Raw genomic sequence first — 22,832 nt, 5'->3', positions numbered from 1 at the left:
TGAGAATAATAAAGTTGTAGGTAACGTCTTAAGCTTTTCAAAAAGTTATGGTTCATGTTTGTTGGAGGTCTAGAACTCCAGTTATGCTTCTCTGAATTTCCTATCAGTTTTCTGTACCACTGCTGTTGGGCTGCATTTGCAGTTTTGCTTGTGCAATTATTTTCGTAGTGTAAATGATGTTTGCTATGATTGTAGTGAATACAAAAGTTGTAGAAAATTTCATGATCTTGCTTGTGTTCAAAATTTAAGGCCATAGGCCTGATAGTGTAGGAGTTACATGACTTTTAAGTCTTCTGTCAGGATTTGATTGTATTCTGAGCAGATCTAAAAGATGCTAGTTTTTGATCTAGTTAGGATTTGAATAAGCTTTTGGTGATAATAACAAAGTTGTAGATAATTCATGTATCTAGCTTCTGTTAAAATTTGGTGGTATTTGGCCTTGTGGTTTGTGATTTATGCCTGTTTAAAGTTGGGTTTCAGAAATGGCTGCTCTCTATCAATTGTGGATCAGTTTCTGTAAATGGGTATATTTGACTTAGTTAACTTGAGAATCATGCTAAGATGATTAAAGATGAATTGTATAAAATTTCATAAGCTTTCCAAAATGTCTTGTTGCATGGCTATTGGATTTGTATAACTCTAGTTATGATCCAAACATTAAGCTGTTGTTTCCAGTCCAGAAATAGACATATGTTAGTTGTGGTTGTTTACTCCATGTGTTGCTAAGTGTGGCTTATGCCCTTGTTGATGGTCAAGTTATGATACTTGTGACCTTGTTAAACTTGTGTCATGCTTGATGTGCTTGCTCTCTATAGTTAGTTGTGTGATGTTAGTTAAATAGCTATTGGTGTCTATGTCTTGCATAATCTTGTGTTTGTCTTGAATGTTTATGTGATGCCTCTTGTATTACCATTCTTCATATTCATGCACTTGCATCTTGCATCTCATCTAGGTGCGCTAGATTAACAACGTGAAGGACATGATGTTGGAGCCGAACCCGAAGACGGTGTATGGTGGACCTATCCCGAAGGTGGAAGGACTGGACAAGTGCTAGGACGGGAGATGCTCACTTAGCGAGTGTCGTCTAACTAACACTCACTCAGTGTGGGATCCCAGGCAAGCCCTGGAGCATTCTAAGTCTCCCATGTTTTTATAAATATCTTGAGTATCTTTTATTGTTGATGATGCATTAAGTATAGGAATTAGTTGGAATCAATTGTTGCATTATATCCTTACCTTGTCCAGATAAAATCCTATGAATCCTAATTAAGTGTAGGATCGAATGATGCTTAGCTATGCTTAGACCGGTAGAAGTCGGGTGATTTCCTGTCACCTACGAGATGTAGGATGAGCTCTGGTCATGGTTGGCTATATTTGCTATCATGAAAAAGAACCATGTGTTAATAATGAAAAGAGACCGGATGGGATGATGGTAGTGCAGCAACAAGGCATGGAGGTCTTGGGTGTGAATCTAGCCCCGTCTGTGTCGTTTAAGGACCGATACGCTGTATGTCCTCTTGTCTTATTGAACGCAGCCTAACACTTAGCTGGCCGGATAAGTCATTCCGACCACAAAGCCTAGTAGCTTGACTCAGGCCGGGAATGCGAGCAGTGGCGTGCATTCTGGAGGTTGTAGGGATGTGCGGAGAGCCATTGGCATAAGTCCAAGGCGGGTTAGATTCCCGAACAACCTTGGCAGAGTGGTTCTCTTTAAATGCTGATCTATTCAGACTCGCGACTCCTAAATTGTGCCAAATTTGACTTGTTTGCGACCCTGATGGGGGAAGCAGGGTTTGTGTTTAGGAACACCCCTCTAGCTAGATAGGAATCGATTCGAATCACTATCTCTCCTAGATAGTGAGAACTTGACTGAGTAGCGGCAACGTAGATTCACTAAATTTAAGGATATGGTTAAAGGATGATGATGATGATGATAATGATAATAAGCCATGAAATACCTAATATGGTTATTATTGTTTGCAACTTAATCAAGTGATTGATTAGTACAGGTGCTAATATAGATGGTAGGTAATGGCTAAAAGTCACTGCTAGTATAGGTGAATAATGCTAATGGTTACTCAAGCTTTTATGCAAAAAGGTTGTCCAGCTAGATCCACTGAATTAAGTTATGCATGATCCTTGGTGTCATTTGTTTTGGTTTGCGATGTGTAAGTCTGGCTGAGTACATTCGAGTACTCAGGGTTTATCCCACCATGTTGCAGGTGGAGTTCTCAGCCTGTTGAAGATGGTGGCTAACCGTCGGTGGGCTCGGTGATTCTATAGTTACTTCTCATCTATATGCTTTTGTCTGATGATGTCACTTATGCTAGCAATGTATTTAGAACTTATATTAATGTAATCATTTGAAAGCTATGTTGTTTTTAATAATCGGTTTTGAAACCCAAACGTTTACTATTATTTGTGAATCCATTTGTAATATTATTTCCGCTGTAACTCTGCGTATGTGATGTGTATTTGCTTAATCATGCGATCTTGGTTGTGATGTTGATTTATCGAGGTCTTTCGGGACACTCGGCGGACTACCGGGTTTATATGAGTGAAAGTATGTGTGTGTCAATGTGTTAGTGGGGACAGCCGTACTTGATCTTGTATAAATTGGGCAGTTCTGTTATAGCTGGCATCAGAGCAAGATTAAGCATAATACTATCATGCACATAGTTTTAAAAACAAAGTTTTTGTTTTGAAAATCCTATTTTGACTAAAACTTTAGCTATAGGCAAATTTGTCAAAACTTATTTGTAAAACTATGCTAGCGACATCCTCCTTTATACCCAGTTAAGGACTATTAGGTGGCTATCTAAGTACTAACATGGGGGTTTTTACTTTCGTCATCCATATAGCGTGCTATCGTATGGATGACATTCATTTGAATGGTAATGTATGGATCAATTGCCTCTACGCCTAGGTAAGTGTGAGTTGTGAGAGCATGACCGTCCAACTGTCGGTCTTGGGAAGAGTTAGTTGTGGTTACTGGAATATTTACATGTTACACGCATGTATATATGAAGGTACTTAATTGTGGGTATATCTATTGGGTAGCTATGGATACCAAAGTATATACATCTGGGGATGTATATATGGAGAGTATCTTAGTTTACTGCTTTCATTGTGTGCTTATTTATCTCTTGTGGGGATGGGCTGCAATGAATTTGCCTACAGGTACACTAACCACGAATGCGTAGATTGAATGTAGCTGACGACTTGCTATATATTGAGAGAGTACGTGTTATGCCACCGACATAGAACGTGATTGCCACCTTAGGCTGGCAATTTTGTGAGGACAAATAGGACAAGTATGCATCATGATTGTGCTTGTGCATAACTATGCTTCCCTCACTTTGTTCTAATATTAAGTAACTTGTGATCAATGTGATGTTACTATCTTCCCTGTGTGAAGCTAGACAAAATGCCTTGTCCCATGATGCTTGAATAGCTGTGCTTGACCGTGTGTGATTAGTTTCGTCTTGTATGTTTGCTTCCAAAGGAAATAGATGATGAGTTATTAATTAGCAAAAACTCCACCCCTTCGAAGACTAAATTGCTAAATGTAAGACTTGTTTTGTAGAGATATCCACCTACTCAGTAAAAAGGAAATAAAAGATAATAGTACCTTACCACCAGGTTTGCATGTTTATGTGTAGTGGTGTTACTGTAGGTGACTGTTTATTATGTACGAGCTTTGTGCTTAGTAATAGTCGCTTAAGCTAATCGGATTGAGTATATTCGAAATGCTTGCTTAAGACCATGATGTATGTGTGAATGCTCGTTATCTAGGTAGTGCCATAGCTGTCGCCTCTTTTGTCCTCGGTAAGCATACGAGTGTTGAAGAGCGCTATCCTGGAACAACGTCCAAGTTTTGATGATCTCATGGTTGTCATCTCCAATTAAGTTCTCTTTTAGGAGCCTGATCATGTACACAAGGTTGCTAGCCCTTGAATGTTGCGCTATGAAGACCTTTATCCATGCCTTTGCTTGACCTTAGGCCCAAGCTTAGTTCTCTTGAATGCTTGCATGTTTCGTGGTTGTCCCGCTCCTGTGTGGGAGGACCCTGCTGCAAAAATCCTTATTAGATCTCATTGCTCCTTCCTTTACAGATGATCTGGTGCAACGCTAATCGCTATCTACCCTGGCTTTGGAACCTTTTACTCACAGATCATGTCATTGCTTTATCAACTGGATCTCTAGTCAGTGCATTGGCTCTATCCCTCGAGTCTCGTTTGTTTTGTCTCCATCTCTTTCAAGTCTCTGGATGTTTATCAGTCTTAATCTCATGTTGCTCCTCGGCAAGACCAAATCTCATGTTAATCTTTATCTGATAGTCACCTTGGTGGACCCAAGGCATATATGAAATTATGTAAGAGTCCCCTGCTCAGTTGTCTTCGACAATTAAGCTATGTTCTTTTGTGCTATGTTTTGATCTTCTGATCACCTCCTTGTTGAGTCCTAACCTTGTGACTACCATTGTTTGCTATCCCTCCTTTACATAGTGCCTATTCTTATGACCCAATCCGTGCAACTTGAAAATTCACTTTGGGTGTGTGATCAGTAATGGTGTTATGAGTAGCAACTATGGTGCCATGACAGAACCTAGGGCCTCCTTGTGGCCGGCCGGCACATGGTTGTGCTGTTGGGTGCGCGCCGATATCGAGGTTTCTAGTCATGATCCATTGCTGAACTACACCGATGTGTTATTTTTACGTGAGCTCTTCCTTGGTTATCTCTCCATATCTTATCGAAGATCCATATATCAAACCGAAAGTAGTAGATCTTCCTTTTGAAGTCACTAAAAGGATAACCTTTGAAGAACTGGTCACCGACATAAATATTAACAGACTACAAGAGGTGGTAATCAAGTGACCCTACTTGACTGTCCCTATAATGACATCGGTCATCTAGTGAGAAACTTATGTCATTCTCGTTGGATCAACACTTAATGTTGGACAAGTTGTTAGTCAGATAAGAATCGAACGTCACATTATGATTATGACCTGGTTATCCAAGTCTTGATCATTATGTTTATGCAGATCGCACAGTCGAGATCAACCATCTCTAGTGTGACCCCTTGTCTACTGACTTCGATGGCGACCATCTGTTATGCGTCAATCACAACTATTGTTGGCAAGAGTGAAGATTTAGAACTTTTAGTGTTGAGAGACAACTGATTAGTTACTAGTCAGAAGCTTAACCTCTAGCTAGGTGACAACTTTTTGTTAATTATGAAGGCTATGTCTCGTAGAGCAATGTTAAGCAATGTAACAGCAAGTCGTTTAGCAATGCAGCTACTGCTTTGTTTTCCAAAACCTATGCTATCAAGTCAATTCCATCTTGGACAATCACACAGATAGTACAAGACGTTGTATCGGCTATGTAGGAGCTAGCGAAAGCACGTCCCTAGTTTCAGTCAGCATCTTTGTGCCCCTAGGTGCCACTAACACATGTGTCCGGACTGTATTGGACGAAGTGCCGAAGAATATATAGGAATGGTTCCTTATCTCTATAGGACAGTCCCTCCATGAAGAGTATGCTTTGTGTCCCGAAAATATAGCCACAAGTCCAATGCTTGTGCGTTGTCAAGTTGGTGTCTAAATCAAATGATTTAAGTTGTTTCCTGAGAACCACATATGGAAAACCTTAGTCAACATCCTCAGAGAAAAGAGCTGTTGCTGCTGCTATAGAAAGAGATCGAGAGTATAGAACACACACCACAACGTGTGAAGCAAAGAAAGAGAAGAACGAGAAATCTGTCCAGATTTTAGGGTACAGAACCGAACATCTTCAAGCCAACGATCAGTTACTCAAACATGGTTGGAATGGCCCCAAACTTGGTGATCTCATTCCTTGCTTAGGACCCTTCCATGTCTTAAGTTGGCTTGAGTATTGGTTGAGTAAAACATCGGATTTGAGAGATATCTTGTCGGCTCGGTTTGCTGCCATTTCAGAACAGAGCAGTTTTGGTAGATGAATTGTTTGGATACTCAAACAGTGTCCGTTTGAGCTGAATTTTGGTGAGCAGTTAGGGAACTCATGGATCTATATTCCTACCAAAATTCATGCACAATGGAGCACTAGTTTGTGAAATATGAACAGAAAACCGAAGAGTACAGAATTTGTAATTTCTTTGTGACTGCGGTCATCCTTCGCATTCAAAAGTTGTGTTTGCAATTGATGCCAAGGTATGCAACATGGTCAATGTTTTGCTGTTAGGTAATACTTTAGATGCCCTAAAGAAGACTCCTTGGACCCCTTTGTACCTTGTTCTTGGCCTCTTCTATCAACATTGTTCGTGCAATCGAAGTGTTCTACGAGTCAATGTGTACCCTTGCAAATCGGAAGCAATTTAAAAGGTGTCAAACAACATATTTCAAATTGTGATTTGGAGATATTGACTGACATTAGAAACGAAGCCTCAATGTCAAGAGTCATTCAACAAATCTGGTTTTGCTACGATGCAAGTCAACCCAACTTGCTGTGCAACTGCACCATGAAGGAGAATCGTACTCAAAATGCATGGTAGTGAACTATTTCCCTTGTTTGAGGAAATACTTACAACTTTTATTGTACTCTAGGCCTCGCTATCCATCATCCTAGGCAATGTTTACCAATGCTGCCTTGTCATTTGGTGCCTTCCATGTGTTTTACCCATGAGGTTGCATCAACTTAACCCAGATTCCTGTTGCCACTTAGATTCTAAGGTTTCCTTAGCTAATGAGCATCGAAATTGCTGGGTAGACAGAGTCAGCTATCACATTCACCTTCACTCAACAGACTCAGATAATATAGTATTGTTATCAGAGAAAGAGCACTGCACACATGGAACATTATGTAGCTTTCCATCAGTTGACATATGGGTGATTGCACTGTTATAACCAGTTTGGATATTGGTTAACTAGCTTCTCATACCCTCAAAGGATGTTTACCCCGTCTATGATCACATCCTTTACGAGAAGTTGTGCTCAAGCCACTTTAGTAGAGAACTGTTTTTCAAACCTTGGGAGCAAATATAGCACCGTTGCAAGGAATATCCGTCAACCGACTATGATCTAGTGCAAAGTCCATAAGTTCTGTGCTATATCCACTAGGGAAGTAAATGTTACAAGTATTTGGTTTATGCTTGAATCACTCTTCATACATCGAGGATGAAGTATGTAGGATAGTTCTATCTTGGATTCCTCCCAATGTAACAATGCTTTATGGAAGCCAATGAAGGAAATTCTTTTGACAAAAATTTACTACAAAGAACAAGTATAGAAAGTTGTCTCGACCAATTTGGTCCCTCTGATGCTTGAATGCTATGTAGCCTAAAGCTATCGCTGATATTGGAAACTGGTAACATGTCTCTCTTCCTTAAAAGTCTTTCGCACCGAATCTCGGGACGCAATTCCTTTAAGGGGGGAAGGCTGTAACACCCCAGGTGTTTGTCACTAGTTAAGCAATGGGTTTAAACTCAACCATGGCATGTTAAGTGGTGATGGAGATTTTAGGTCAAACATATGAAAATGAGCCACCACTTAAACTTGGACCATGCACCATTGCTTACATGCTGCCCTTTTCAAAAAGTATGCTTGAGTAATGTTGGATGTACTTCTTTCATGTGTCTCACATCAATATCCATCTATATTGATCCACGGAAAAGTTTCGTGAAGTTTGGAATCAAGAAGTCACATGAAATGATAAGTTATATCCTTATTAGAATGACTTTACTAAGTGCTTGAATTGCACTATTAAGTGAATGGAAATGTAGGTCATTAACCAAACCTTGCAACCTTGCCCAAATGACTCTTGATGAACTCTACAGCAAAAGTCATGAAAGGTTCATGTTGAGCACATGTCAAGAAAAGGCCTCAATTGGTCGAAAACTCTAATTTTAGGGTTAATGAGATGCTGCTTTGACCAAAGTAAAAGAATGGTTTATATTCAGGATACAAGGTTTGACCTTAAATAAAAGTTGCAGTATAGTTTGTGTACTACAAACTTTATTTAAGGACCCAAGTCTAAATCTATCTCTAAGCTTGACAAACATAGGTCACAAGATTGATTCTACTGCAATCTTCAGCACTTAGAATTATTCTAAGTCTGGAATTTCGCTAAGCAACGACATCGACATCCCGCGTTCTCCAAATTTTGCTAAGCAACTTGAGTTGGTCCAAAAATAAAAGTTGAAGGTTATATTATGGAGAAGAGCATACAAAAAGTTGCACTGAGTTTAACTGAGTTTTGACCTCCGAAGGTGAGCTCCCGTGACTGTTATCAACATGCTGACACTACTACTTTGGAGCCTAATTAACTGCTAATCCATTGCTCAAATGGCTGTGGTCCATTAATGAAATTTGTAGGTCATCATGTGGACAACAAACTTTCTTAAGGGTAGATGACTTAGTTCGAACCAGAACAAGCCCAATAACGTGGTCCAACTGGCCTGCTCCGACACCTGCCAGCCGCTCGGTGGAATGCCCCAAAGGGGGAGCACGTGGCAGCCATGCAGAGCTCGCACCACGCCATTGCCACGCGCCGCTGCCGTGTGTCCGGCCGCCCTGTCGCACCCCTGCTCCTCAAACCGAGTGCTCGAGCTCCTCTATCACCCACTCGCCTCTCCACTCTCCCTTCCTCGTTCTCTAGCGTCGCACGCGAGCTCCAGGGCGCGACCGCCATTGATGCCATCGGCCAGCTTCTGCTGCTGCTCACGTAGGCTATAGCTGGGCTGCTACTACACGTGGCTGGCTGAGCCAGGTCCCCGGCGTGACCACAACTCTCTTTCGCAGCCAGCTGGCCAGGCCCCAGCGAGCAGTGTCGTCGCCGTCCACCGCCAGTGCGCCCGTCGCTGCTGCCGCTGTAGTATGTGGCTATGCTTGTCTCAGGCCGCCATGGGCCAAGCTGTGCACGTGCGCGCCTAGGTTAGAGCGTAGTGCCGCCACTCGCCGCCGTTGCCGGCTCTCGCTGGCCGAGCCAGCCGGCCAAGCCTCTGCTCCGACTTGGTGAACAGGATAGGGAGAAGGACTTCACACTCAAATTTGAAGAAAGTGAGGGGGTTAAGTGAAGAATCAGTGACTCATATGAATAGTGCACTAATGGATCTGTTTTTTCAGGTTTAATTTCTGTAAACTGCAGGGACCCCGATGCAAGACTTACATGTCTTTTCTTTTGTTTTTATAGATTTGAATGATGAACTTTGAAAATTCATAGTAATTAGTATAAAAATCGTAAAATAGTAAATGAGGACTTTTTGGAATCCTTGTGAAATTGTCTATGCATTAGATCTATAATATGACATGTTTTAGTTTAAATATTTAGCTGTAAAAATGGATTTATGCAGGTTAGGCTTTGAATGCTAGTCTTACTTGTCTTTTTCATAACTACAGTTTTTGTGCTCAACTAATTGTAAAATTTTTGTGGAGTGCTACTAAGGTTATTCTTGATGTCTGGTAAAAATTTCAATATTTTAGGCTTGATAGTTTAAGATCTATAAAAATAACAAATTACCTGTATTGCTTTGCTCCTATTCTGAATAGTCCTGCATGTTTGAATTAATTGGCTTAGTTAAGTTATGAATCATGACTTTATGATAATACATGAGTTGTAGTACTTTTATTAAGCTTTTAAAAAAGATAAATATCTTGATTTTTGGTTAAGTAGATCTTGAGTTATAGTTGCTTAAATCTCTGTGGTTGTTTCTGCCCAAACCCTGATAGGGTTTCTTTGTTGGCACTGTGGGGACATCTTAATAGTAGAATTAGCTTTAGGTGTTTCTAACAAAGTTGTTTATAATTTGTTAAGCTTTCTAAAAAGTCAAGAACCACAATTATTGGACATGTATAACTTCAGTTATAGCTGTTTAAAGTGGCATTATAGTTTCTGTCTATGTTTTGGACAGAGATGCAATTATTGGATTAATTGACCCTTCTAACTGTAGAATCATCTTAATATGAGAATAATAAAGTTGTAGGTAACATCTTAAGCTTTTCAAAAAGTTATGGTTCATGTTTGTTGGAGGTCTAGAACTCCAGTTATGCTTCTCTGAAATTCCTATCAGTTTTCTGTACCACTGCTTTGGGCTGCATTTGCAGTTTTGCTTGTGCAATTATTTTCATAGTGTAAATGATGTTTTCTATGGTTTTAGTGAATACAAAAAAGTTTGTAGAAATTTCGATCTGCTTGTGTTCAAAATTTAAGGCCATAGGCCTGATAGTGTAGGAGTTACATGACTTTTAAGTCTTCTGTCAGGATTTGATTGTATTCTGAGCAGATCTGAAAGATGCTTGTGTTTGATCTAGTTAGGATTTGAATTAGCTTTTGGTGATAATAATAAAGTTGTAGATAATTCATGTATCTATCTGCTGTAAAATTTGGTGGTATTTGGCATTGTGGTTTGTGAGTTATGCCTGTTTAAAGTTGGGTTTCAGAAATGGCTGCTCTCTATCAATTGTGGATCAGTTTCTGTAAATGGGTATATTTGACTTAGTTAACTTGAGAATCATGCTAAGATGATTAAAGATGAATTGTAGAAAATTTCATAAGCTTTCCAGAATGTCTTGTTGCATGGCTATTGGATTTGTATAACTCTAGTTATGATCCAAACATGAAGCTGTTGTTTCTAGTCCAGAAATAGACATATGTTAGTTGTGGTTGTTTACTCCATGTGTTGCTAAGTGTGGCTTATGCCCTTGTTGATGGTCAAGTTATGATACTTGTGACCTTGTTAAACTTGTGTCATGCTTGATGTGCTTGCTCTCTATAGTTAGTTGTGTGATGTTAGTTAAATAGCTATTGGTGTCTATGTCTTGCATAATCTTGTGTTTGTCTTGAATGTTTATGTGATGCCTCTTGTATTACCATTCTTCATATTCATGCACTTGCATCTTGCATCTCATCTAGGTGCGCTAGATGAACCACATGAAGGACGTGATGTTGAAGCTGAACCCGAAGACGGTGTATGGTGGACCTATCCCGAAGGTGGAAGGACTAGACAAGTGCTAGGACGGGAGATGCTCACTTAGCGAGTGTCGTCTAACTAACACTAACTCAGTGTGGGATCCTAGGCAAGCCCCAGAGCATTCTAAGTCTCCCATGTTTTTATAAATATCTTGAGTATCTTTTATTGTTGATGATGCATTAAGTATAGGAATTGGTTGGAACCAATTGTTGCATTATATCCTTACCTTGTCCAGATAAAATCCTATGAATCCTAATTAAGTGTAGGATCGAATGATGCTTAGCTATGCTTAGACCGGTAGAAGTCGGGTGATTTCCTGTCACCTACGAGATGTAGGATGAGCTCTGGTCACGGTTGGCTATATTTGCTATCATGAAAAAGAACCATGTGTTAATAATGAAAAGAGACCAGAAGGGATGATGGTAGTGCAGCAACAAGGCATGGAGGTCTTGGGTGTGAATCTATCCCCGTCTATGTCATTTAAGGACCGATATGCTGTATGTCCTCATGTCATGTTAAACGCAGCCTAACACTTAGCTGGCCGGATAAGTCGTTCCGACCGCGAAGCCTAGTAGCTCGACTCAGGCCGGGAACGCGAGCAGTCGCATGCATCCTAGAGGTAGTAGGGATGTGCGAAGAGCCATTGGCATAAGTCCAAGGCGGGTTAGAGTCCCGAACAACCTTGGCAGAGTGGTTCTCTGAGAATGCCGATCTGTTCGGACTCGTGACTCCTAAATTATGCCAAAGGTGACTTGTTTGCGACCCTGACGGGGGAAGCAGGGTTTGTGTTTAGGAACACCCCTCCAGCTGGATAGGAATCGATTCGAATTGTCGTCTCTCCCAGATAGTGAGAACTTGACTGAGTAGCGGCAACGTAGATTCACTAAATTTAAAGATATGGTTAAAGGATGATGATGATGATAATAGTGATAATGAGCCATGAAATACCTAATATGGTTATTATTGTTTGCAACTTAATCAAGTGATTGATTAGTACAGGTGCTAATATAGATGGTAGGTAATGGCTAAAAGTCACTACTAGTATAGGTGAATAATGCTAATGGTTACTCAAGCTTTTATGCAAAAAGGTTGTCCAGCTAGATCCACTAAATTAAACTATGCATGATCCTTGGTGTCATTTGTTTTGGTTTTCGACGGGTAAGTCTGGCTGAGTACATTCGAGTACTCAGGGTTTATCCCACCATGTTGCAAGTGGAGTTCTCAGCCTGTTGAAGATGGTGGCTAACCACTGGTGGGCTCGGTGATTCTATAGTTACTTCTCATCTATATGCTTTTGTCTGATGATGTCACTTATGCTAGCAATGTATTTAGAACTTATATTAATGTAATCATTTGAAAGCTATGTTGTTTTTAATAATCGGTTTTGAAACCCAAACTTTTACTATTATTTGTGAATTCATTTGTAATATTATTTCCGCTGTAACTCTGCATATGTGATGTGTATTTTCTTAATCACGCGATCTTGGTTGTGATGTTGATTTACCGAGGTCTTTCGGGACACTCGGCGGACTACCGGGTTTATATGAGTGAAAGTATGTGTGTGTCAACGTGTTAGTGGGGACAACCATACTTGATCTTGTATAAATTGGGCGGTTCTGTCAGCTATCACCAAATATCCCTCCAGGAAGACGACCAGATCAAGACGTCGTTCATCATGCCTTTTGGTGCGTATTGCTATACCACCATGTCCTTCGGACTCAAGAACGCTGGGGCAACCTACCAAAGGGCCATCCAGATGTGCCTCGATCAATAGATCGGCCGCAACGTTGAAGCATACATCGATGATGTGGTCGTCAAGTCCAAGACCACCGATAATCTCATCCCCGAACTCGAAGAAACTTTCACCAACCAAAAAAGGTACAGATGGAAGTTGAACCCTTCAAAGTGCATCGTTGAAGTTCCATCCAGCATACTCCTAAGCTACATTATTAGCGCCCATGGCATCGAGCCCAACCCCGACAAGCTCCACCATCACCAACATGAAACGACCAACTTGCGTAAAGGACATACATAAGCTTACATGTTGCATGGCTGCTCTTAGCCGCTTTATATCATGCCTCGGCGAAAAGGGAGTACCGTTCTTTAAACTCCTCAAGGCCTCTGAGCGCTTCTCTTGGTCGGAGGAGGCAGATACAGCTTTTGAGCAGCTCAAGTTGTTTCTAACGAAGCCTATGATCATGACGGCGCCTCGACCAGACGAAACTCTACTGATCTACATCGATGCCACTTCTCGCGTCGTTAGCACGGCTATCGTCATCGAATGTGAGGAGGCCGGGCACTCCTATAAGGTGCAACGTCTGGTCTACTTCATCAGCGAGGTCCTTAATGAGCCCAAAACTCGTTATCCTCAAGTTTAGAAACTGCTATACACTATTCGGATCACGTCACACAAGCTCTGCCATTACTTTGAGTATTACAAGATCACTATGGTCACCGAGTTCCCTCTAGGGGACATTCTTCACAACAAAGAGGCCAATGGCCGTATCATCAGGTGGGCTATTAAGCTCGGCACTTACTCCATCGAATTCAGAAGTAGGCCTACCATCAAGTCACATGTGCTCACTGACTTCATTGCTAAGTGGATCGAGATCTAAGAGCTCATCCCCGCTACTTGCCTCGAGCACTGGGTGATGTACTTTGATGGCACCCTCAACATCAACAGTGCTTGTGCTGGCATTCTGTTCATTATGTCGACCAAGGATAAGCTCTGATATGTTCTCTAAAAACATTTTCCAGCCTCTAACAACGTCGTCGAATATGAAGCGTGTCTCCATGAACTCCGTATAGCCATTGAGCTCGGCGTCAAATGCCTCATGGTATACGGGGACTCTGCGCTGGTCATCAACTAGCTCAATGAAGACTAGTACTGCTCCATTGAGAAGATGGATGTATATTGCGCTGAAATTAGGAAACTCGAAGGGAAGTTCTATAGTATCGTGTACCACCACGTGGTACGAGATCAAAATCAGCTCACCGACCACCTATCTAAGATAGGATCTTCTCGCGTCGCAATTCTACCTGGGGTCTTCATTCAAGATCTCTTTGCACCATCTATTAAGGAAGAGAAGGAAGTTCAAGAAATTCCCCCTGCCGAGCAGTTGGTACTTACAGTACCTTCGTCGGCCGCCGATTGGAGGGAACAGTTCATCAAGTACCTCACCAGCGCCAACGTACCCGCCGATAAGACTGAAATGAACGCTTAATCCATCGAAGCAAGCATTACATACTGGTGGATGGGAACTTGATGAGGAAAAGTGTCAAGGAAGGGATACTACAGAAATGCATCACCCAAGAAGAGGGAGTGAAAGTACTTCTCAAAATTCACTCTGGTTCCTACGAGAACCACGCGGCCTCGAGAAACCTGGTCAGCAAAGCTTTCCAAGCTAGTTTTTACTGGCCCACGGCCATCTCCGATGTAGAAGACCTTGTCCGACATTGTGAAGGATGTCAATTTTTCACCAAGCAAATCCACGTGCAGGCATAAGAACTGTAGACCATCCTAGCTTTCTGGCCTTTTGCATGCTGGGGACTAGACACGATTGGGCCTTTCAAGCCAAGTGCCAAGTGGTTTTCGATACGTGTACGTTGCCATCAATAAGTTCTCTAAGTGGATCGAATACAAACCACTTGTTTCAGCTACTACAACGAAGGTAGTCGAGCTATTCGAAGATATCATCCATAGATTCGGTCTCCCAAATAGCATTATCACCGACCTCGGCACTACATTCACTGGTCATTATTTTTGGGACTTCTGCGAAGACCGATGCATCTCCGTCAAATATGTCTCCGTTGCCCATCCTAGAGCCAATGGCTAGGTCGAACGGCATGATCCTCGATGCCCTCAAAAAGAGGCTCTATCAGAAAGAAGAAAGCATCCGAGCAGATGGCTCAAAGAGCTACCAGCTATGGTATGGGGATTGCGCACTCAAGGTAGTCGCAGCACCGATGTGTCTCCATATTTCTTGGTCTATGGCTTAGAAGCCATACTACCAGTGGACATTGACTTCCGAGCACCTAGGATGGAACATTATAATGAAGAGCAAGCCACTCGGATAGAGGACATCGACAGGGCCGAGGAAGAATGCCTGATCACTTGTGTCCGCACAGCCAAATATCTAGAAGGCTTGCGGAGATACTACAACTGCAGCATCAAAGGTCGTTCATTTGCTGTCGGTGACCTCGTTCTCCATAGAAAATAGAAAACCGAAGGGATGCACAAGCACTCCTCCCCTAGGAAAAGCCCTATGTGGACAAAGAGTTTACCCGACCAGGGTCTTACTGGCTATGCGACTTGGACGGACTCGATGTCCCCAATTCATGGCACATCGAGCACCTTATACGTTTCTATCCTTGAAACGCTCCAGATATGTATTCTCCACTCCATAATGAATGAAGTTTTGGTCACCATAATTTGTCTCCATTATATCTCCATTACAGTTTAATCTCCATTTGTGTTAGCCAGCTCTAAGCTACTACTTAACAAACTCCAATACGTGATCTCCATAAATGCACCGCCATGTTTGTCCATATCTCCAAGATATTTTGCCAACTGCCGAGCAGCACATGTTCTGTTCTGTGCTCTATGGAGAAGACCCAGTCTCTGATCTCTCCCTACACGTGCTACGGGCTCCGCGCTCTGCATTATGGGTGGTCGGCTGTGGTTCCTTGGTCACGCCTATTCCTCCTACACGTGCATAGACTTTACGCTCAATGTTATGGACTATGGGCTAGCCAAGGCCAAGAGTCCAGTAAAGAAACTGCTTAGACGTTACTTATGCTACGTATATCTCTGAGATTTTTTGCCAACCACCGAGCAGCACGTTCTGCTCTATGTTCTGTGGAGAAGACCTAGTCTTCGATCTCTCCCTACATGTGCTACGATGCTCCGCGCTCTGCGTTATGGGGGGTCAACTGTGGTTCCTTGGTCATGCCTATTCCTACACATGCACGGGCTTTGCGCTCGACGTTATGGACTATGGGCTCACCAAGGCCAAGAGTCTAGTAAAGAGCTAACTGCTTGGACGCTACTTATACTACATATAACTATATTAGGGTTAACACTACAATGATTTTTTCACCAAAATACTGGCAAATTGCATAAACATGCACATGTCACTTTACAACATTTATACATATACATAAATGTTTGTCTACGCCCTTGTGCATTTTAACTACCCTCTCCAGTTATTACAGAATATTCTCTGAGCAGATCATTGGGTTTCACCATCGCTATCCATCTCACCGAATAGGTCAACGTCGCTGGCCAGTTTGTTTGCCACATCTTCCACCTCATCTTCTAGCTGCTGATGCTCCGTCGTGCCCATCCCTCTGGTGAATCTGGCCCCTATCGCTTGAAGGTCAATGGCTGGGTAGTGGGACCGGACCACCGCTAGGGCGTGTGTAACGGCAGAGATGGTGGCATCACGTTTGAAGCTTTTGAAGTTTTCCCACGCCGCCTTGCACCTATCGATGATGGTGTCTGGATGCGGCGGTCTCCCATCGGGCTGAGGAGCCACCTCCAAGTCAACATAGTCGAGCACCGGCTTGACTCCGACAACTACGGCGTCGAGCTTGTTCCTCTGGGTTTTCACCTCCTACTCTAGCACATCGAACTATGCCTTGGTCCTCCAACAATAGTCTACAGGCATCACAATGGTTCGTCAAACAAAAGAAATCAATTTAGCAACAACTCTGACCATGAAGTACTCACCTTTCAGCTCCTCTACCAGCTTCTCCACTTGCCTAGTTAGTTTCTTCTCCTCCTCCTAGAGTTGCCCGACAGTTTGGCGCAGCTGGCCGAGCTCCGCATCTTGCTCTACAAGCATAACAGTCCAAAGCAACAATATGACTGTTCAACAATGCAAAGCAAAATCACCAATATGCCATACCTTTTCTCTGCTCAGAGACATTTTTGAGCTGCTCAGACGTCCACTCTAGCTGCTCAGAAACCATCGTCAGCTACTCAAATATGGTGGTTAGCTACTCGGACCTCCCTACAACTGCTCGGACACAGTCGCCAACTGCTCGGACAGAGCCCCGTTTTGGTATTCCAGATACCGCGCTTGAGACTTGATAGGATCCCGCTCGCGCTGGGCCCTCTAGACATTTTTCTCCATAAGCTTCATCGCCTCCTTCAGCTTTGCATTTTCTTCGGCGAGGGGCTCCATCCTCTTGATCAGCTGGCGCCGTTGTTCGATAGTCCAAGCTATCCCCTACAAAAGCACAAAGACTATGAAGAACTCCAATCTCCAACGTTAAAGATGAACATTGATATTGCAATGCTAACCTTGATCTACTTCATCGCCGTCGACAGGGTGGACTCTAGCCTCCTAAGCTCCCTAGTGGTGTCCTCCTCCTCAACGACCACCACTTCGTCGCCCCGCTTGCAGAGGATTTGGACAGCTTGGGGATGTGGTTCCTCACGTTCGATCTCTTCCACCTCGTCCTCCTCCTCCATAGTTGGCGGCACCACCACGGGCTCTATGGCCGCACAGCGTGTGCGACCATGCCCTCCACCACCTCAGGGAATGCTGTTGGCTCTTCTAGCACCACAGGCTTCTCCACTCTGAACTCCAGCATGATGTTGGCAACTCTAGCATCTGCCTCTAAAGCCACGACAGCTTTTGTCATTGCCCCAGGCATTGCCGCCGACCCGTCCGCCCTTGACGCCAACCGTTCACCACTGCCAAGTCCACCAGCAGTGGTGGTTGACTCCTCCGTAGGCCGTCGAGCGCCTAAGGACTCCAGGACAGGATCTGCCGGCATCTCCTCTATGCCGGGACTAGCCCTCGGCTGCTCGCTAGTCTAGACGGATGGATTCAGCTCCTCCGTATGCCTCGCTCTGCATTAGATTAGCTCATCAATCGCCACTGCGATAAGGATCCGATAGCAAAATAACTCCAAGGCAAGGATACTTATGTATCGGTCTGCTGGTACACTTTTCTAAACTGGCACTGCCAACTAGAGCCCCTAGGTGTGGCCCTGGGGTCGACTCCCGTGCCCTAAGGTGGAGGTCTCACGGTCTCCGCTGTTGGCATCTCCTCCGCTTGCCGCTCTAGGACTCCCCTCGCCTGCTGCTCGGGGACTCCCTCTCCTCCCTTCGATCACTCCTCTACGCGTGTTGCTTGGAGGTGCTTCAGTGCTCGGAGGAAGAGCTACTAGAGCCCCATCGTCATCCGACCACTCAGACATCGCCGCACTCTATGTCTGAGTGGTCCGGTCACCGCCAAGTGAGATGCCGCTCGGCTTGTGGGGAGTGACACCCGCCATCTTCCTCTTCTTCTAGGCCGGCTCATCTACCGCTGCCCTCTTCCCCTGGACTTTCTCCAGCACTAGGGGGAGGACTCTCTATCCGACCAGCGTCCACACCACTGGATTCTGATGGGGTGCTGACGGCACCTTCCTCTGGCTAAGTTGGTGGTCGAGCATCTACCGCCTACGGCCAATCAGCCCCTCGACATGCCCGAGAAGTACACCGCTCGTTCCTGCGAATGGATCTTTCCATAAGTGAATCATTTCACTACTCAGCAATGATACAGGATAAAAAAGGATTAGGACACACAGTTGAGATGTTTACCTGAGGAGGCGGGTTCGTATAGTTAAAGGGTCTCGTCTGCCCTAACATACTGAATGAGGCAAATAGAGCAAATAGCTCTATAGCCCGCTCTAGCATATTATCCCTCGATAGCATCCCTGTCCTCTCCTAGGGTGCCATCGGTGTCCCCTTTGAAGTCAAAGCCCGCGTGGGCCCTCTCCTTGCAGGGTTGGATGCGGCGCACTACGAAGCTCGCTGCCACCAGTCTACCGTTCATCTTTACGCCCTTTATTAGGCTAAGGAGCTCCCTCACCTAATCCATATCATCACTGCTTGGCCTCTCCAACTAGCTTTTCTGCCTCTCTGGGATGTGGTCGGCGTCACAGCGGATGGCCGGATGGCTCTACTTCAGGTAGAACCACCAGGTGTTCCACCCTTTTAGTGATGTGTTTAGGGGCATAGTGAGGTACTCGCTCACCATTCCATCGCGTAGTTGAAGATACATGCCGCCGACCACCTTGGAACCACCACTGCCTTTTTTCTTCAGCCAGAAGAGGTGCTGGAAGAGGTTGAAGTGGGGAAGAATCCTGAGATACACCTCACAGAAATGAATGAAAATCGAAATGTGCAAGATTATGTTTGGGTGGAGGTTGCACAGACTAACTCTCGAGAACTCCAATAGATCCCTCAAGAAAGGATGAACAGGAAATCCTAACCCACGCTAGAAGTAATCCTCAAATACTATAGCTTCATTAGTATGAGATAATGGGTAGGGCTCACCACTGGCCGGCCGCCATCCGATGGTGATGCGGTCAGGAAGAACGCCCACCTCCACCATCCTATTGAGCTCCACCTCTCTCGTGCGTGATGGCACCCACTCTTTGTCACGGCTGACTCTAGCGCTCGCCTTCTTTGGGTTACCAACTCCCTTCTTCGGCACCATCTCTTAGATCTGGTTTGGGATTGGTGGCGGAAACGCGTGTGAATTTGAATCTGGAAGCACGAGGGCTGAGGAGGAAGATGAAATGGCAAAGTGGCACAGGTGGGAGCATGGGGTGCGGTAGCATAGTTATAAAGCACTCCCCCCACCTTTTGCTTTCGAAGGTTTTTGGGAAACCGCTCCATGATTTGTGCCTCTCTGCATTCTCTGAAACAGCGTGGTGGGCCGTTACCTGGGCTTTCACTACAACTACAGCCTATATCGCCCATTTATTGCTTCAAGTTGTTACTGCTCATCGAATATTCACCGACTTCTCTGCCATCTGTTATGGCTTAGTAATTATTACTGTACATCCATTACTCTGGTTTTTTCTCCATGATTTGTTTTCTCCAAGATTTTCTCTTGTGGCTCAGGGACTGCATCATCAATATGACTTGGTTCCTCACCGCACTGGGGTCTTTCTTCTGTTGACTATTTCTGACCCTGGCACCACATGATCACGTCACCTACTGTTAGGCTCGAGGACTAAGTGGGTATACTTCACCTTGCGGTGAATGTGCTTCTCATTTCGGGGTTACACCTGGGGACTAGCTGCCTGCTCAGCTGGTCTTGTGCTTTTCTTTACTTTGGACCATGGCACCATGTGACAACGTCACCTACTATCAGGCTTGGGGACTAAGTGGACACACTTCACCACATAGTGAGTGTGTTTGCTTTAATCTGGAAGACTCCATGCCACCCAAAGCTAAAGAAGACTATCTCCCTTTCTTGTGGTCGGGCTCTAAGTGGGTACACTTGGTCCAGTATGAGGAAATTTTCGATTTTGAACTTGAGCTCCTTACATCCTTATGGCAAGCCTAACTTGGGATATGCTGCTCGGCGATGGTTCACGTAGCTCGGCGACTGGTTCACGTAGCTCAGCGACTGGTTCTCACTGCTCGATGATGGTTCACAACTACTCAGCAACTCATCACGGTGGTCAGACCATGAGTTTGACTACTCAGCTTTGTTCGCACCTACTCGGACAAGCTCAAGACGGATGTTGCACAATGGATACAAAGTGCTTGGGGACTAGCTGTGGGGGGGGGTAGGACCCTGGATACCCAGTGGTAGACCACATGGGCTGTGCCCCTAGGGGCGGCCTAGCCCATAAGACGGCGCCTTATAGGGCACGACTCTTCCCACAAGACACTAGGAAGATATCCTGAAGATACTACGAGATCTATTAGGATACGTATGATCCCATGATTCATGTAATCTGTTATTGCTTTCTAGTTATCTCCTAGAACTAACAGATTTGTAACCCTGCCCCCAGGACTATATAAGGTAGGGCAGGGACCCCCTCCAAACTCATGCAATATCATACGATAGCCAATACAATCCAACAGATCATAGGAGTAGGGTATTACATCGTACTGACAGACTGAACCTGTCTAACTCATGTGTCTCTATTGTCTTCTTGTTCTTGATTACACGCATCTCTGCTGATCAATCTACCATCGTGGGATACCCCTCAGAGGACTGCTGATGATATTCTAGTCGACATCACCATAAACCTTCCTCCAATTTCCCTTCATCTCTAGCATGTGACAATCGCTCTGTTACTTCTAACAAAGGGATAGTTTAAAGTGGGAATCTATGCTTCTTTTTTCTCAAATGCACATGAGAAGTGCATGCCATTGCATTAAAGAAGAGAACTCAATGCTTCTCGAACTTAATGATACAACTCAGAAGTCATTCGCATATATGAAAGATTATAGCACCAATGTTAAAAAGTAAAAAGCACTAACTTGAATTGCATCATCATATCTATAATCCCTCCCCATGACTCTATTATCAATTATTGCCGGCACAAAAAAAGGATTTACAAATTTCAGTAATAGCAACAAGTAATTCTAGGATGAAGGACAATCCACTTTACTTCCCAAAGAAAAAGAGTAAATATGTTATATGTACCTATAATTCTGGTTGACCGATTGTGTACATTAATATATATGGAAAACAATAGTAGCATCCCACAATGCAAGTATGAAGTGGGTAACTTGATTTCAAATACAGTAACAAGAAGGTTCCTCCTATTTGTTTCACATTTGGACTATGTAGTATATTGCTAAAGATAATAAGATTCACATGCAATATCTTATTCACATGCCAAATTTTTGTCATTGTTAGATTTCTAGCAAAACTGTAAGAACTATTACAATTTCAAGGTAATAATCATGACAAGAGCTAAGTTATCATGCAAATTTCAAATAATCATGACAAGCATTAGGGCAACACATTCAGAATTATGCCAGCAGCCTAGAATTGAAATTTACGGGCATTCACCTCGGACCAATCTGTTTGCCATTCTTGCCCACTTCTCCATCTTTGGCCCAGATTTCATCACCGTTGCTCCAACCTTCAGCCACTAGTCTAGCAACTTCGCTTGTGAGTACCTCCTCCATACCTCCTTTGCTGGTTCTAGGACACGACTGATCCGAGCTGCCTCCATAGGCGACGATGACACAGCAACCACCACCTCTTTCCCTCCCAGGCTGTGGTCCCTCCTTCGCACAACCGCCCTACTGCCTTCACCTCCACCCCACAATCCCCTCCCCAACCCTCACCGCCACCAAGCTCGTAAGACCATCCCCAGCAGCACTCGTGCTGCGACGGCGTAGGTGAGCAAGAAGAGGAGCGCTTCTGCGAAGTAGCACAGCGACGAGCGACAGAAGGTTAGGACCACGCAGTCCCTGCTGACCTCGCGCACCGCTGAGCGTAGGTTGTGGTAGACAGCATCGACCTCGGTGCCGAAGCATTGCATCTACAGCTCCACGAGGCGACGGAGGTGCCAGGGCTCTGCTTCGAGTGTGCCAAATCCATCGTCGGGGTGGGCAACCGGGCCGGACTTGCCTTGGGAGCGGTTGGGGCTAGGTTTTACACCATGGAAATGGCGTGCGAAAATAGTTATCGTCATGGTGGAGGTAGGCCGGTAGCCACGACGGAGGTGGGAGTTGAGGAAGGATGGGGGGGACGGCGAGAAGGTGACCGTGGCAGTGGCTACGGCCATCGACAGTCTTACGGCGACGGTGGAAGTGATAGGAAAGAGCACCCTGTTTGGTCGGGGAAATTTAAATATTTGCTGTCCTTTCTGAGAGCACTTGTCAATTACCAACTTTATTAGTTTGGTAATTACCGTTTGCTACATAAACAGTAAAAGTTAAATTATGTTTGCCACTTTTGATGACATGGCACTGTCAACTCACCATGCCAGCATGGAGAAAGCCTGGGAAATGACTATCTTGGCCCTATATCCTTATCCTCACGTCCTCTCTATCACATGGGCCCCACTAGTTAGGTTCATCCTCAACCTCTAGCCGTGGTCTCTCTAAAAATCCATCGAGCCT

At 44.2% G+C, this 22,832-nt stretch overlaps 1 pseudogene; it reads right to left on the bottom strand.

The window, feature by feature from the left end:
* The window catches only part of LOC136517992 (uncharacterized), a 65,319-nt pseudogene extending 42,824 nt beyond the window's left edge, over positions 1–22,495 (bottom strand).
* Between the last annotated feature and the right edge of the window lie 337 nt (positions 22,496–22,832).

The sequence above is a fragment of the Miscanthus floridulus genome, chromosome 17, assembly GCF_019320115.1.
Source record: "Miscanthus floridulus cultivar M001 chromosome 17, ASM1932011v1, whole genome shotgun sequence".
In the NCBI taxonomy this organism is placed as follows: Eukaryota; Viridiplantae; Streptophyta; class Magnoliopsida; order Poales; family Poaceae; genus Miscanthus; species Miscanthus floridulus.
Note: the sequence above shows the minus strand (reverse complement) of the source record. Positions and strands in the feature narration are given on the sequence as shown.